This window comes from Caretta caretta, chromosome 28 (assembly GCF_965140235.1).
Source record: "Caretta caretta isolate rCarCar2 chromosome 28, rCarCar1.hap1, whole genome shotgun sequence".
Classification (NCBI taxonomy): Eukaryota; Metazoa; Chordata; order Testudines; family Cheloniidae; genus Caretta; species Caretta caretta.
In genome coordinates this window covers 9,254,593-9,266,908 of record NC_134233.1, presented here as the reverse complement: position 1 = coordinate 9,266,908, position 12,316 = coordinate 9,254,593, and the positions used below count along the sequence as shown (strand labels likewise).

Here is a 12,316-nt window from a genome sequence, read left to right as displayed (position 1 = left end):
TGAGAAAGAGGAGCAGAATTCTCAGCAGGAAGATGCTGGGCAAGTGGATAAACACAGAGCATTATCACAGAGATCGGAAAGGAACGTGTCCAGGAGTCATGAGCAGGGAAAATCCTGTGAGATTCAGCACAGACCAGAGAGAGAGAGCAGGGAAATCGGCCAAGGGATGAAGTGGGTAAATTAATTTCCTGTCGGGGAACTCAGAAGGACCTCAAGGAAAGCACAACACAGCAGGAAATCCTCAGGGGAAAGACAAAAAATGCATGCACTGAGTGTGGGAAAAACGTATATGACCAGTCAGCCCTTATAAAGCATCAGAGAATCCGCGCAGGAGAGAGGCCCTATGAATGCCGTGAGTGTGAGAACCTTCAATCGCAGCTCAAACCTTGTTACTCATCAGAGAACCACACAGGGGAGAGGCCCTATGAATGCTGTGAGTGTGGGAAAACCTTCTCTTGGCACTCAGCCCATGTTAGCCATCCAAGAATCTGCACAGGAGATCAACACCATAAAAACCTCTAGGGCTATCCGTACTTTTTTTTCTTTAATACTTTTCCTGATTCCCACATAGTAACTTTTAAAGTTGTTTGAACTGTTTGCAGCACCGTTATCCCTCAGCGTGTCCAAATGAGTGGCCCATTTTTGCCTTTTGCAGTTCACCCTGTTTTGAGGTGGACCCATTTGTCCTTCCTATCGACTCCATTGTCTCATGAATAATTTGAGTGTGCCCTTCCTATCAGGAACCAGGGAGCATCACATCTATACCATTCCTTCTATTGCAAAATTATTGTTCGGAATCACCAATGATTCAGATTATATCATTGCCAGTTGTTCTCACGTTGCTCTGGGTTGTGCTGAAGAGCAGTTATATTGAGAACTTTCCCAATTATATTTAAAGGAAGAGGAGCAGGGGCAGGAAAAGAAGTGTCATTTCAGCCTCTGAGACACTGGAAGGAGATGGGGTGACTCAGAGATTCCCTAATTCCCCATCGCTCCAGACCTGTTAACTCTGCATGGCTCAGACAGGAGGGATCTTCATCACATTCTATCCCTCCACTTCTCAAAGTGTCACGTGATGAAGCGTTCTCAGCTGTCTGTGCTTGGAGACGATGCTTTGACTTCTTTAATCCTATATCAGAGTTGCTATGACTGGAGATGAAAGTGTCAAAAACCTGGAAGGGGAATTCAAATGGATCCCAAGCACCGTGTGATCATTTGGAGTTTAAATCCCAGGTTCCATCAATTGGTAAAGCCACTTCTGGCAAGGGGGCTGTTTTGTCCCCCAGTATGGGGGATGCTAGGTTACTAAAAAATTTTAAATAACCAAACTAATTCTATGGCATGGGGAATGGTCCCCTTCATGATGCAGATGTTGAGGAAATAGAAGTGGGTTTTTTATTGAATTTATTTTTTGTAGGTGCTAAAAAAAAGTGTATGAAATGAAATCAGTGTTGGAAATCTAATTGCTGCAGAAAAATAGCTAGTTTTGAATAGAAACTCCAGCTCTGATAACTAACAGGCCTGTATCCAGTCCCTTGCCTGGAATTGTGCCACCAAATTAAAGAAAAGCCGGGCATGTTTTAGGAAGCCATTCCTCACTAACACTGCTGAGATTTTGAGTGCTTTTGTAAAGGATTCTACTTCAGGGAAGTGTACATTTACCTTAACCAAGGCCAAGGATTTGGAAAGAACTGGGGTTGAATGAGTACACGCTCCGTTCTTGGTTTCCATCCCAGTAAAAGAAGCTATGGTGACCAAAGACCCAAGGAAAATTGTTTGTTTGTACAACTCACTGATTACAGATCCAAAGCATGCCAGGGTTAGATTGAGAACAATCATCCTTCACCATTTGGATCCAAAGAGAGAGAGTGCTTCATAGGACATTCCCTCCTCGTGGATTCCAAACTGGGTGCCTGATTGGGTAATGTCAAAGTCAGATTCAGGACTCACATAATTTGTCAGACCATTCTGTTTATTAGCAAAGCACTTTGCGAATGCACCCAGATATGTGAGCCCCCTGCAAAGGCTCAAGCTAACTTGTTTATACAGATAAGCCAATTTAACATAAGAGACAAAAGGAAGCAGAAACTAACAAATATACATACATATCTTACTTGCATACTAATGTTTACCAATCTCCCAGCTCAGTAGGAGCTCTAAGTTAATTAGTTTGAGGACCCATTGTCTCACACTCCTTAATGTTTCTCTTCTTGACAACTATATTTCAACAAACCCTTCAAGTAGCGTTTCTTTAATGAATTCTAATTTCAATATAATTCATTCTATTTTCACAGAAACAAGGACTTTCAGGCTGTGGAAATGATGGTAACCAATGAGGCAACGAACGTGTCCGGTTCCAATTTCAGACTTCCAGATACTCGCATGTTGAGTCCTGATTCTCTGGTTTTGTGTCTGATGCTCCGGCTTCATAATAAAGCTGATGTTGGCACAGCTGCCCCCATGTAGCTGCACTGGTGTAGCATGCTATTACAGATGCTCTAAACCAATGGGAGAGATCTCTCCCGTCGGACTTCATAAGTCCAGCCCCCTCAAGCTATATGTCCTGCTGACGTAGCGCTATCCACACAGGGCGTTAGGGCTGTGTAACTACATTGCTCAACTCTGGATTTTTCACACCCCTGAGCAATATAGTTATACCGATAAATGCCTTTAGTGTAGGACAGTTTTCTCTTGTGTTTTATGCATTTACATCCCTTCTCCTCAACCTCCTCCTACTTTGAAAGATTAAAAAGTGTGAAAAGAGAGATGTTTTTTTCCTCGTGATGCAAACATTCCCACATAGGAGACCCCTTCCACCAACACACATGGCAGAAGAACCAGCGATATATGAACTCAGAGAATTGGTTGGGACCTACGTTGGGACAAACCAGAACTAGAGCCAAGGTTCAGTTGTTGGCAACGGGGATTAAAAGAAAATGAACTCATATGACAAGAATTTGAGCTCTTTGAATATGTTATTGTTTCCAATGAAAATGAATTGATTGGTTAAAGAGTAGGAGACTAATTGTGTGATAATCTGAATCACTTTGTAAAACAAAGTGTCTTGTTTTTTGTTTTGTTAGTCATAGAGGAAGTGACAGCTGATCTTGAAAAGTTAATTTGCTTTAATTTACCCCCTGTAGTGTAAGGAGTTCTGGTAGAAAACCTCACTCCAATGGTTGGGGTGGAAGAATGTGTGTGAGAGTGTATAAGTGAATATTGGCCCAGGATAGATTTTAAATTTTTGTGTTTCAAATAGAACTTATTTTGCTTAGTTTCAAAGTCTATTTCTAGTGAAAGCAAAATTATTCAAAGAGACAATTTGTAGAAGTTTTTACAAGTTCTTACACTTAGACTGTAAGGGTCACTGACTTCCCCACTTCTCTAATTTTCAAAGGAAAGTCATCTGTCATAGGATGTGTTCAGCAGGTAGGAAAGTTGCAGTCCTCAACCACCAAGGAAAAGGCTGAAGTCCATTACCTTTTAGGTCAAGAAGCCATCTAAAGTCTGGTCTCTGCTGAAAAGCGATGTTGATGTAGCCACCTCTCTCAGGGGTGTGAAAAGTCCACTCCACTGAGAGAAGTAGTTAATGTGACCTCAGCCCCAGCATAGACAGTGTTAGGTTGTCAGAAGAATTCTTCCAGTGTTTGAAGTATAGACAGAGCCTGAGACAGACTGATCCCCTATGGGAAGTGAGTCATGACATGAATTCCAATTTTGACCCATTTCCCTATATGTGAGAGAGGTACTAGTATGGAGGGCTGAGCCAGCTGTCCGATCGCCTGGTTCCTCAACTGTAGCTACAGCTCTTAGTACCCATCCACCCAAAGACTGAGAGAAACGGAGAGTTCCAACCATTGTTATTTTAGTATCTTATTGTTCCTTTCTCTGTTTTTTGTGCTGGCCTTTCTATTATATCAGGGTGTGAGGGTATAGCTCAGTTCATGTTGTGACAAAGCTCTGTCCTTGTCTCTATGGGTCCCACGTTTCCTGGTGGATTCTGCTAGCCTCAGAGGCTCACTGTGACCCTCCACATAGCCCTTCTCTCTCTCTAGAGGCAAGGGCCACAGCTTACTGAGCCATCATAAGCTAGCAAGGGAGGTGAGGAGAAGCAACCCTCCCTCGCACAATCTCTGTTTCCCAGTATCCATGATAAATCAGGAAGGGGAGGGGAGGGGGGAGCCCGGGCCCGCCCTCTACTCTGGGCTCCAGTTCACGGACCCTAAAAGTAGCAGCTATGGTAGCTGACTTTTGGGAAATAGGATGTGTACAATTCCCTGGGCCGCTTCCCCACAGCAGCCCCCACTCAGTATCTCCTTCGCTGTTACCTCAGGGCCTCCTTCCTTGCACCTGATGTGGATTTGTACTGCTTGGTTCCTCCAACAGCACGGCTTCCTCCTACAGATCCTGACACATGCGCCTCACTGATGAACTGGGAGGGTTTCCACTAGTTCCAGCCAGGCCTTGATGGGCTTCACGTGTTCCAATCAACCTAGCTATCTCCACTGCTTTCTAGAAGGATCTTAATTGGCCCAAGGTGTCTTGATTAACCTGAAACAACTGCCATTTGGTTACCATGGTACCAAGGATTTGTTTAGCCTGGGGTTAACATACCTGTTCCTCACTACTTTACTATAGCCGTCTTGCCTTGCCCCGTTGCAATGTGTGACAAAAGCTTATTTGTGCCAATTGGCAAAGGGGTCACTGTCATTCACAAGCAACTGCTGTCTCAGACCTGACAAATTCACCACACCTAGGACCCAGAGCAGCGGTGGTGGAATCTTCCTTACAGTGGGGGGGCCACCGGCGTCCGAACTGTGACGCCCCCATGACACCCCTTTCCCCCCAGCCCTCACTCACTCTGCCCCTTCTCCCTGAGGCCCCAATCTCACACCGCCCCTTCTCCCTGATGCCACCCCTCCCTCCGAGGCCACACCCACAGAACGCCTCTTCCCCCAAGGCTCCACCTTGTTCCCCCCTCCGTCGTCCGTTCTTAGAGCTGCTAAAAAGTGCTGGGCCCATGGCCCTCTAAACCCCCCTCGTCCTGCACCCTGACACACAGCCAGGCAGGCAGCAGTGTGTGTGAGTGTGTGTATGTGACAGAGACTGCTGGGCTGTGCTGAGCCAGTGCGGGAAGTGGGGGCTGATGTCGGGGCTGTCCCCCTCCCCCTGACTCAGGACTGGGGTGTCCCGCTCTCCCTGACTCAGGACTGGGGTATCCCGCTCCCCCTGACTCAGGACTGGTTGCTTCCAGCAGCTGTCTGAACTTAGGGACAGCGTGCCAACACACTCACTCTTCCACAACACACACGCTCCCCGAACACACACACTGTCTGTCCCCAACACACACACACTCTCTGCCCACCACGCCCACGGCAGCTGAAAAGCAGCTAGCAATCGACTCGGATGCCCATGGAACAATGGGATAGAGAAACCTGCCTCGTGTGACTGCCCACGAGGCATTGCAAACCCTTCCCAAAGCACCCTGCGGCCAGTTGCACAGTGGGATAGCGTCCCACAATGCACTGCTCTCTGTGGCGATCCAAGAGCTGCTAGCCTGGATGCGCTCCGGTGACACAAGCAGCCTAGTGTGGACATGCAACAGCGGCTTAATTAAAACGCTTTAACTAAAGCAGCATAACTCTGTCGTGTAGACGTAGCCTGGCTCCCACTGGGGCCAAGGATGCTCAGGCACTGAAACTAAAGAGCCACAACTTCCTCCGTAGTTGGCAGGGTTCAAACCTGCACAGGGAGACCCCCCCCCCCCTAGGGATTTCGAGTCCACCACCTTAACCACTCAGCCACAACTACTTGCTTTATAGAGCGCTCTCATGACACTCTAGTTCTTTTCTCACTGAGTGATCGTTTCCAATTGTTTCCTCAGACCAGCGTCCACAACACACTCACTGCTGTGCTGTTGTGTAAGTGTGCCCAGGGCTGAACAAGAATTCCTGCTCCTTTCCCTTCTGGCTGGAGCATGAGGAGAGTGTGTTTGTGGCCAGTGATGTTGCTGTAGATTGTTGTAAAATTCCTGCCTCGATAATTCAGACAGTCCCTTTCCCGTCATATCCCCAGTACATCAGTGACTGTAATAGCAGGGGGCAGGTTTTCTGTGGGGCACAGAGCTTTGCCAGGGGGTTGGTGTCTCCTTCCTTTCCTCACCCTGGAGGAAACTCAGCTTTTCATTCCATCTTTAATGTGTCATGGAATAACAACAGCAGCATGAAGAAAGAGGTGGGCAGGGTGGGCCTCAGGGGAGGGGCACAGAGGTGCAAGTGGTGGGCAGGGCAGGACGGAGAGGCACGGGTGGCAGGCTGGGTGGGTCTCATGGGTGGGGCTGAGAGGGGAGCGGCGGCCATGGTGGGTCTCAGGGGAGGGGTCAGAGAGGTGTGGGTGGCGGGCAGACCTTGGGGTAGGGGGCGGAGAGGAATGAGCAGCCGGCAAGGAGGCCTCGGGGAGAGAGGAGCGAGTGAAAGGTGGACCAGCAGGCCTCAGCCGAAGAGGCAGAGTGGGGTGGGAAGAAGTCCTCCTGTTAACCCAGTGCTAGCTACACTGGGATTAGGCTGATATAACTGCATTGCTCAGGGAAGGTAAAATTTTTAACACCCCAAAGTAATGTTGTTACTGACTTAATTTTGTAGGATGGACCTGTCCAAAGAATCACACACACACCTTGGGACTAAAACTTCACCCGCTTCTCTGCTTTACAGAATCGAAACACAAGAAACGCTTGTCAGGGCCCAGTGAGGGTTGGCAGGGAGTCAGGTGTGGGCAGACACCATACATTAGCCAGAGGAAAGCACCATGGATTAGCTGGTTTAAGGCACCTGTCTTCTAAACAGGAGATCCTGGGTTCAACTCCCAGTAGTGGCTTTTTAAGGCACCTGATACTGGCTCCTATCAGAAGACAAATAACAGAGTTAGATGGACCTTTGGTCTAGCCCAGTGTAGCCGTTCTTGTTGTTTAAATTACACTCACAGGCACTGATAATAGAGTGACTGAAAGTTTGGGTGTTAAGAGCTGATAGGCCAGTGTTCCAGTCCCCTCGCAGATGACCCCCTCCCTCTGGGACAGGGGCAGGTCCGAGCTCTCACACCAAGTGGCTCATTGGGGCTGCCAGAATCTGTGGGCGGCTCACTCAGTTTACGCCGAGGGTTGAGTCCTGCTTTGTGCACCGTGTCTGAGAATGAAAATCCTTACTGAATGAGGGAGGCAACCTAGTGACACAGGATGTGGAAAAAGCTAATGTACACAATGCTTTTTTTGCCTCTGTCTTCACAAACAAGGTCAGCTCCCAGACTACTGCCCTGGGCAGCACAGTGTGGGGAGGAGGTGACCAGCCCTCTGTGGAGAAAGAGGTGGTTAGGGACTATTCAGAAAAGCTGGACGTGCACAAGTCCATGGGGCCGGACGAGTTGCATCCGAGAGTGCTAAAAGAACTGGCGGCTGTGATCGCAGAGCCATTGGCCATTATCTTTGAAAACTCGTGGCGAACGGGGGAAGGTGGGTGTTTTAATCGCTGTGCAGACATAACGTTAGGATACGTCTACAGTGCAATGAATCACCCACGGCTGGCCAGTGTCACATTAATCAGGATCATGCGGCTTGGGCTGTAAAGTTGCAGTGTACAAATACAAAGAAACAAGAGCAAAAACCGGTTGCCTTTATAGCTAGATAGCTATAGATACATGGCAAATAGCAACAAGAATCAGCGTAGAGCTGGATCTAAAAAAAGGAAAGATTAATCTTTGCTCTACAAATAATAACTACTGATAAATGGTAATATAAAAAAGGACCTCAAATTCCTTCGTAATTTGATGGTTCTTGGAACTTCCAGGCATATTGGCTAGAATTTTCGAGACACAGATTGTCAGAAAAACATAACACGCTGAGTGCTCCACCTGAAACAACAGCAAATGCTGTTGCCTAGATAGATAGATACATTGCAAAGAGCAACAAGAATCAATGTGGAGCTGAATCTGCAAAACAGAAAGATTAATCTTGCAATACAAATAATAATGTATTAATTATTATTAATTATTTATTATTATTTTATTTTATTATGTCACAAAGGACCATGAATTCCTTCATACTTTTATCATCCTCAGGATGTTGCTGTGAATTCAGAGACATGATTGTTTTCTGGAGCAGCCGTTGCAGTTTCAAAAGGAAATTCAGGCGGAAAACGAAGCAGGGAGGGTTGCGATGGGGTGCATGAAAGGAGAAGAGGCTTGTTCCTCTTGAGTTTTCTTTCCGTTGCTCTCGTGATCCTGATGGAGGAAGTGGAAGCTTAATTTGAGTTTGTCCCCACTCCCCTCCTTCTGTCGGCGTTGTGTGTCTTCACCAGGAGTGCTTCCACCGAATGAAGAGGGGCAGTGTGGGGGGGCTGAGAAACGGGGTTCTTCACTCCGCGCAGCTGCCCACTGGGAGCCCAGCTGCCCCCTGGGCTCTTGACTCCCCACCTCCTCCCTGGAGTGGGAGCCATCCACCTGGGCTTCTTGCCTGCCTGCTCCCAGCCAGGAGTGGGGGCGGGGGCCAAGGGCCCAGGCTTCTCGGCTCCCTGCGCTGGGAGCCAGGAGCTTTTGTGCAGCAGCCCCACGAGGAGCCAGGCAGGTGCAGCCCTGCTGGGATCAGGAAGCGGAGGGCAGCCATGAAGGGAGCCAGCCGGAAGCCATGACATTGGCAAGACAGCCAGCAGCCCCTGTGAGTAAGGCAGTGTCTACACAGACACTGTGTTGTCCTAACGACCCCAACGTAATCCCCGTGCCTCTTGAGGAGCTGGAGTTACTATGTGGGTGTAGCAGGGCACTTACATGGATGGGACAAGGCTGTGGTGTGCACCGTGAGGTAATTAGGACAACCTAAAATGCTGTCGGCGGGCCTAACTGTGTAGTGTAGCCCAGGTTTTAATCTCCTGCTGATGGGATATATGCTGGGTGCCTTATTTCCTTTGCTTAGGAGTGCTTGTTCTCACACCTATCTCCTTGCTTTCCATTCCAGTTCAGGGAAGGAGAGAATAACCAAGTCTTCAGGTATGAAAAGGCAAAACATTTCTACATGACCCTTCGCAGTCAGTGAAACCTGTGGTGGGAAACGTGCCCTTGATTTTACTGCATTTTGGTTTCTTGTCTTGTTGGTTGCTCCCGAGGAGCTGGCAGGGAAATGTCCATGGAGAAGTGGAGTGGATGTGAGGTTTCTTGCTTATGAGATTTACCTGCGTTTTGGCCTCATTTTGAGAAGGGCAAATTGGATGAGACATTGCAGCTTTTCTGATGCCTGTCTGAGTTTGGAAAGTAAGTTCTTTGTTGTCCTGTTCTTCAAAGGAAACTGAGGGAGTGGATATACACTGGCAGCTGAGAAAGCCTTAGAGGGGGAAATCCAAATCTGGGCACAATTGGTTTCTGTCGTAGATTGTAGTGTAGTGGTTATCATGTTTGCTTGACACATGTTTACTTTCTCCAGGCAAAGAAAACCTGCAATTCACAAAGGTTATTCCCTTTTGTCTCTGCTCTGGCCCCAAAACAGAGAAAAAATTAGCTGCTTTCAGTTGGACTTCCTTTCCAGCAGCCCCAAAGGAAAAAAAAATATTTCCGTTTTAAAATCTGTTTTTCTGGTTCAAAAAATCTCAAATTGATCTCAAAAGGATTTCAGGATAATCCCACCACTCTGCCACCATGTCAAGTTCCTTCCCCACTCTGAGCTCTAGGGTACAGATGTGGGGACCTGCATGAAAACCTCCTAAGCTTACTTTTACCAACTTAGGTTAAAACTTCCCCAAGGTACAAAATTATTTTACCCTTGATTTTCCACTACCGCCACCAAACTTTATCTGGGTTTACTGGGAAATGTAGTTTGGACATGTCCTTCCCCCCCAAATCCTCCCAACCCTTGCACCCCACTTCCTGGCCACAGACCCAAACCCTTGGATCTTAGAACAATGAAAAAGCATTCAGTTTTCTTACAAGAAGACTTTTAATAGAAGTAAAGGAATCACCTCTGTAAAATCAGGATGGTAGATACCTTACAGGGTAATTAGATTCAAAACATAGAGAATCCCTCTAAGCAAAACCTTAAGTTACAAAAAAGACACACAGACAGGAATATTCATTCTATTCAGCACAGCTATTTTGTCAGCCATTTAGAGGAATCATAATCTAACGCCTACCTAGCTAGATTACTTACTAAATTCTAAGACTCCATTCCTGTTCTGTCCCAGGCAAAAGCATCACACAGAGAGACACAGACCCTTTGTTTTTCTCCCTCCTCTCAGCTTTTGAAAGTATCTTGTCTCCTCATTGGTCATTTTGGTCAGGTGGCAGCGAGGTTACCTTTAGCTTCTTACCCCTTTCCAGGTGAGAGGATTTTTCCTCTGGCCAGGAGGGATTTTAAAGGGGTTTACCCTTCCCTTTATATTTATGACAACAGGAAAGCTCCAAACCAAGAAAGCTCACTTTCACTTCACTTTCCCGTGGGCATTTCCCTGCCAGCTCCCTGGCACAGAAATACAAGACACAAGAAATGCAGGAAAATAAAGATGAGTGAAGGAAAGCTGCAGGTACTTCGATCCCTCCAGCGTCAGACGAAACCATTTGTGGGGAAGGGTCCGGCTTACCGAGAAGGACAAAGAGATAAAACATGGACTTTCCGATGCTCTGCAAAACATCATGATCCCAGCCAGACCCAATGTGACGCGAGGGTCAGCACTTTGTTACCTCTGTGCAGGCAGGAAGCAGCCAAACTGGAGGCAGCCGAAACTGAGAAACCTGATTCTAGACACTGAGTCAGAATGCTATCTGCTCATGTCAAGTGGAAGCAAATCCCCTCCCTGGCTTTCTATGCCAAAATTATAATCAGCGGTGTGGTTTCCCTGGACAAGCCACTAGGTAGGCAGAAGAAGAAGCGGAGAGGGATGCGGTGGGGTAAATGAAAGCAGAGGAGGATTGTTCCTCTTTTGTGTTGCTCTTGGGAGTCTGATGGAGGAACCTAAATCATAATTTGAGCTTGTTTCAATGCTTTTGCTTGAGCTCAGGTTATGAGCACAGGGGTTCCTTCACTCTCTGTTCTTGTCCCCTCTGAAATGGGGAATGGACCATTTCCTAAATTGGAGAGAAAGTAGCCTTAGAAAGCATAGAGAAGCTGAACCAAAAAACCCTACATTACCCCCCATTATGGTCTACTGCAGGGGTAGTCAACTATTTTTTGTCAAGGTCCAAATTCCTTGGTCGAGATATAATCAAGGTCCAGACTGCAGAGAAAATAAGTTTAAAAAAATCATAATAATAAGTAAATAAAAAGATTTCAGGGTCCATTAAAAATTTCTGGCTGTCTAGAGTTGGCCCGTGGTACACCTGTTGAGTACCCTTGGTCTACTGGTTAGGAGTCTCGTTGATGCTGCCTTGGTTCCACCCTCAGTCAGGGAAAGAAACTTCTCGACACAATTCTCCATTCAGTCTTCACTGCAAATTAAAAAAACCTCAGAACTTTCACCCCAATAGCTTATTATCTGGCCATTTTGTGCCCTGTCCCTTATAAACACAAAAAGGGGCATTTTTAAAAACCAAAGACTTTGAGAAGGGGTCGAACTGGCTGACTCCAGCTGCCTATCTCTATTCACTTGTGTGCTGAATTGAATGAATCTCTTTGGATACACAGCAATCGTGAAGCATAAATCTGCTTCAGTGGATATACTAGAAGCAATATTGTCTAAATAATACCTGGCTTTTTTCAAAACCAGGAATAGCCACAAGAGGTCCCAGAATCATCTGAAATTGGCTCTAGCTGACAAAGAGGTCCATTTTTCAGCTAGGAATTCAACTTCTTTGTTCCCTTTTCTCTGCTTTGAGTCTCTTCCCGCTTTTCTCAGGTAGTGTGGCGAGCAAACGCACAGGTGGGTGAGATAATATCTTTGACTGGGCCAGCTTCTGTTGTGGACAAAGACAAGCTTTTCTGGGACCTGCATGGCTACAACTAATAACAAATGCTCATAAGATATTAATTAGTTCTTCTTTCATACTCGAATGCATCACTTTTGGTGTGACATCAAGAAACCTTTATTAGCCCGTATAACCGTTTTTTCTCCACATTTTGAGATTATCTTTTGGCTGTAATGCCATCATGTATTAAAATTCCAAATGGCCAATTAGCAAGCACCAAAATAAAGAACAGCCAATTATTAATCTGCCTTACCCCTAGCCCTGCCCAGGATCTCTGCATTGGTTTAAGAAATATTTTCACATAGATATTTGCAAATTGGGAAGTTTTAAATTGTGTCAGCTTCCGTCTAGAAAGAGAGAGTGGTAAGCTAAATTGCTCCAA

The 12,316-nt window shown here is 46.5% G+C and overlaps 1 non-coding gene across 1 annotated transcript; it reads right to left on the bottom strand.

Annotated features, from left to right (window-relative positions):
- Positions 1–5,721: 5,721 nt before the first annotated feature.
- On the bottom strand, positions 5,722–5,811 carry TRNAS-CGA (transfer RNA serine (anticodon CGA)). The gene has a single exon. It is a non-coding gene; the product is annotated as a tRNA-Ser (tRNA).
- Positions 5,812–12,316: the final 6,505 nt, after the last annotated feature.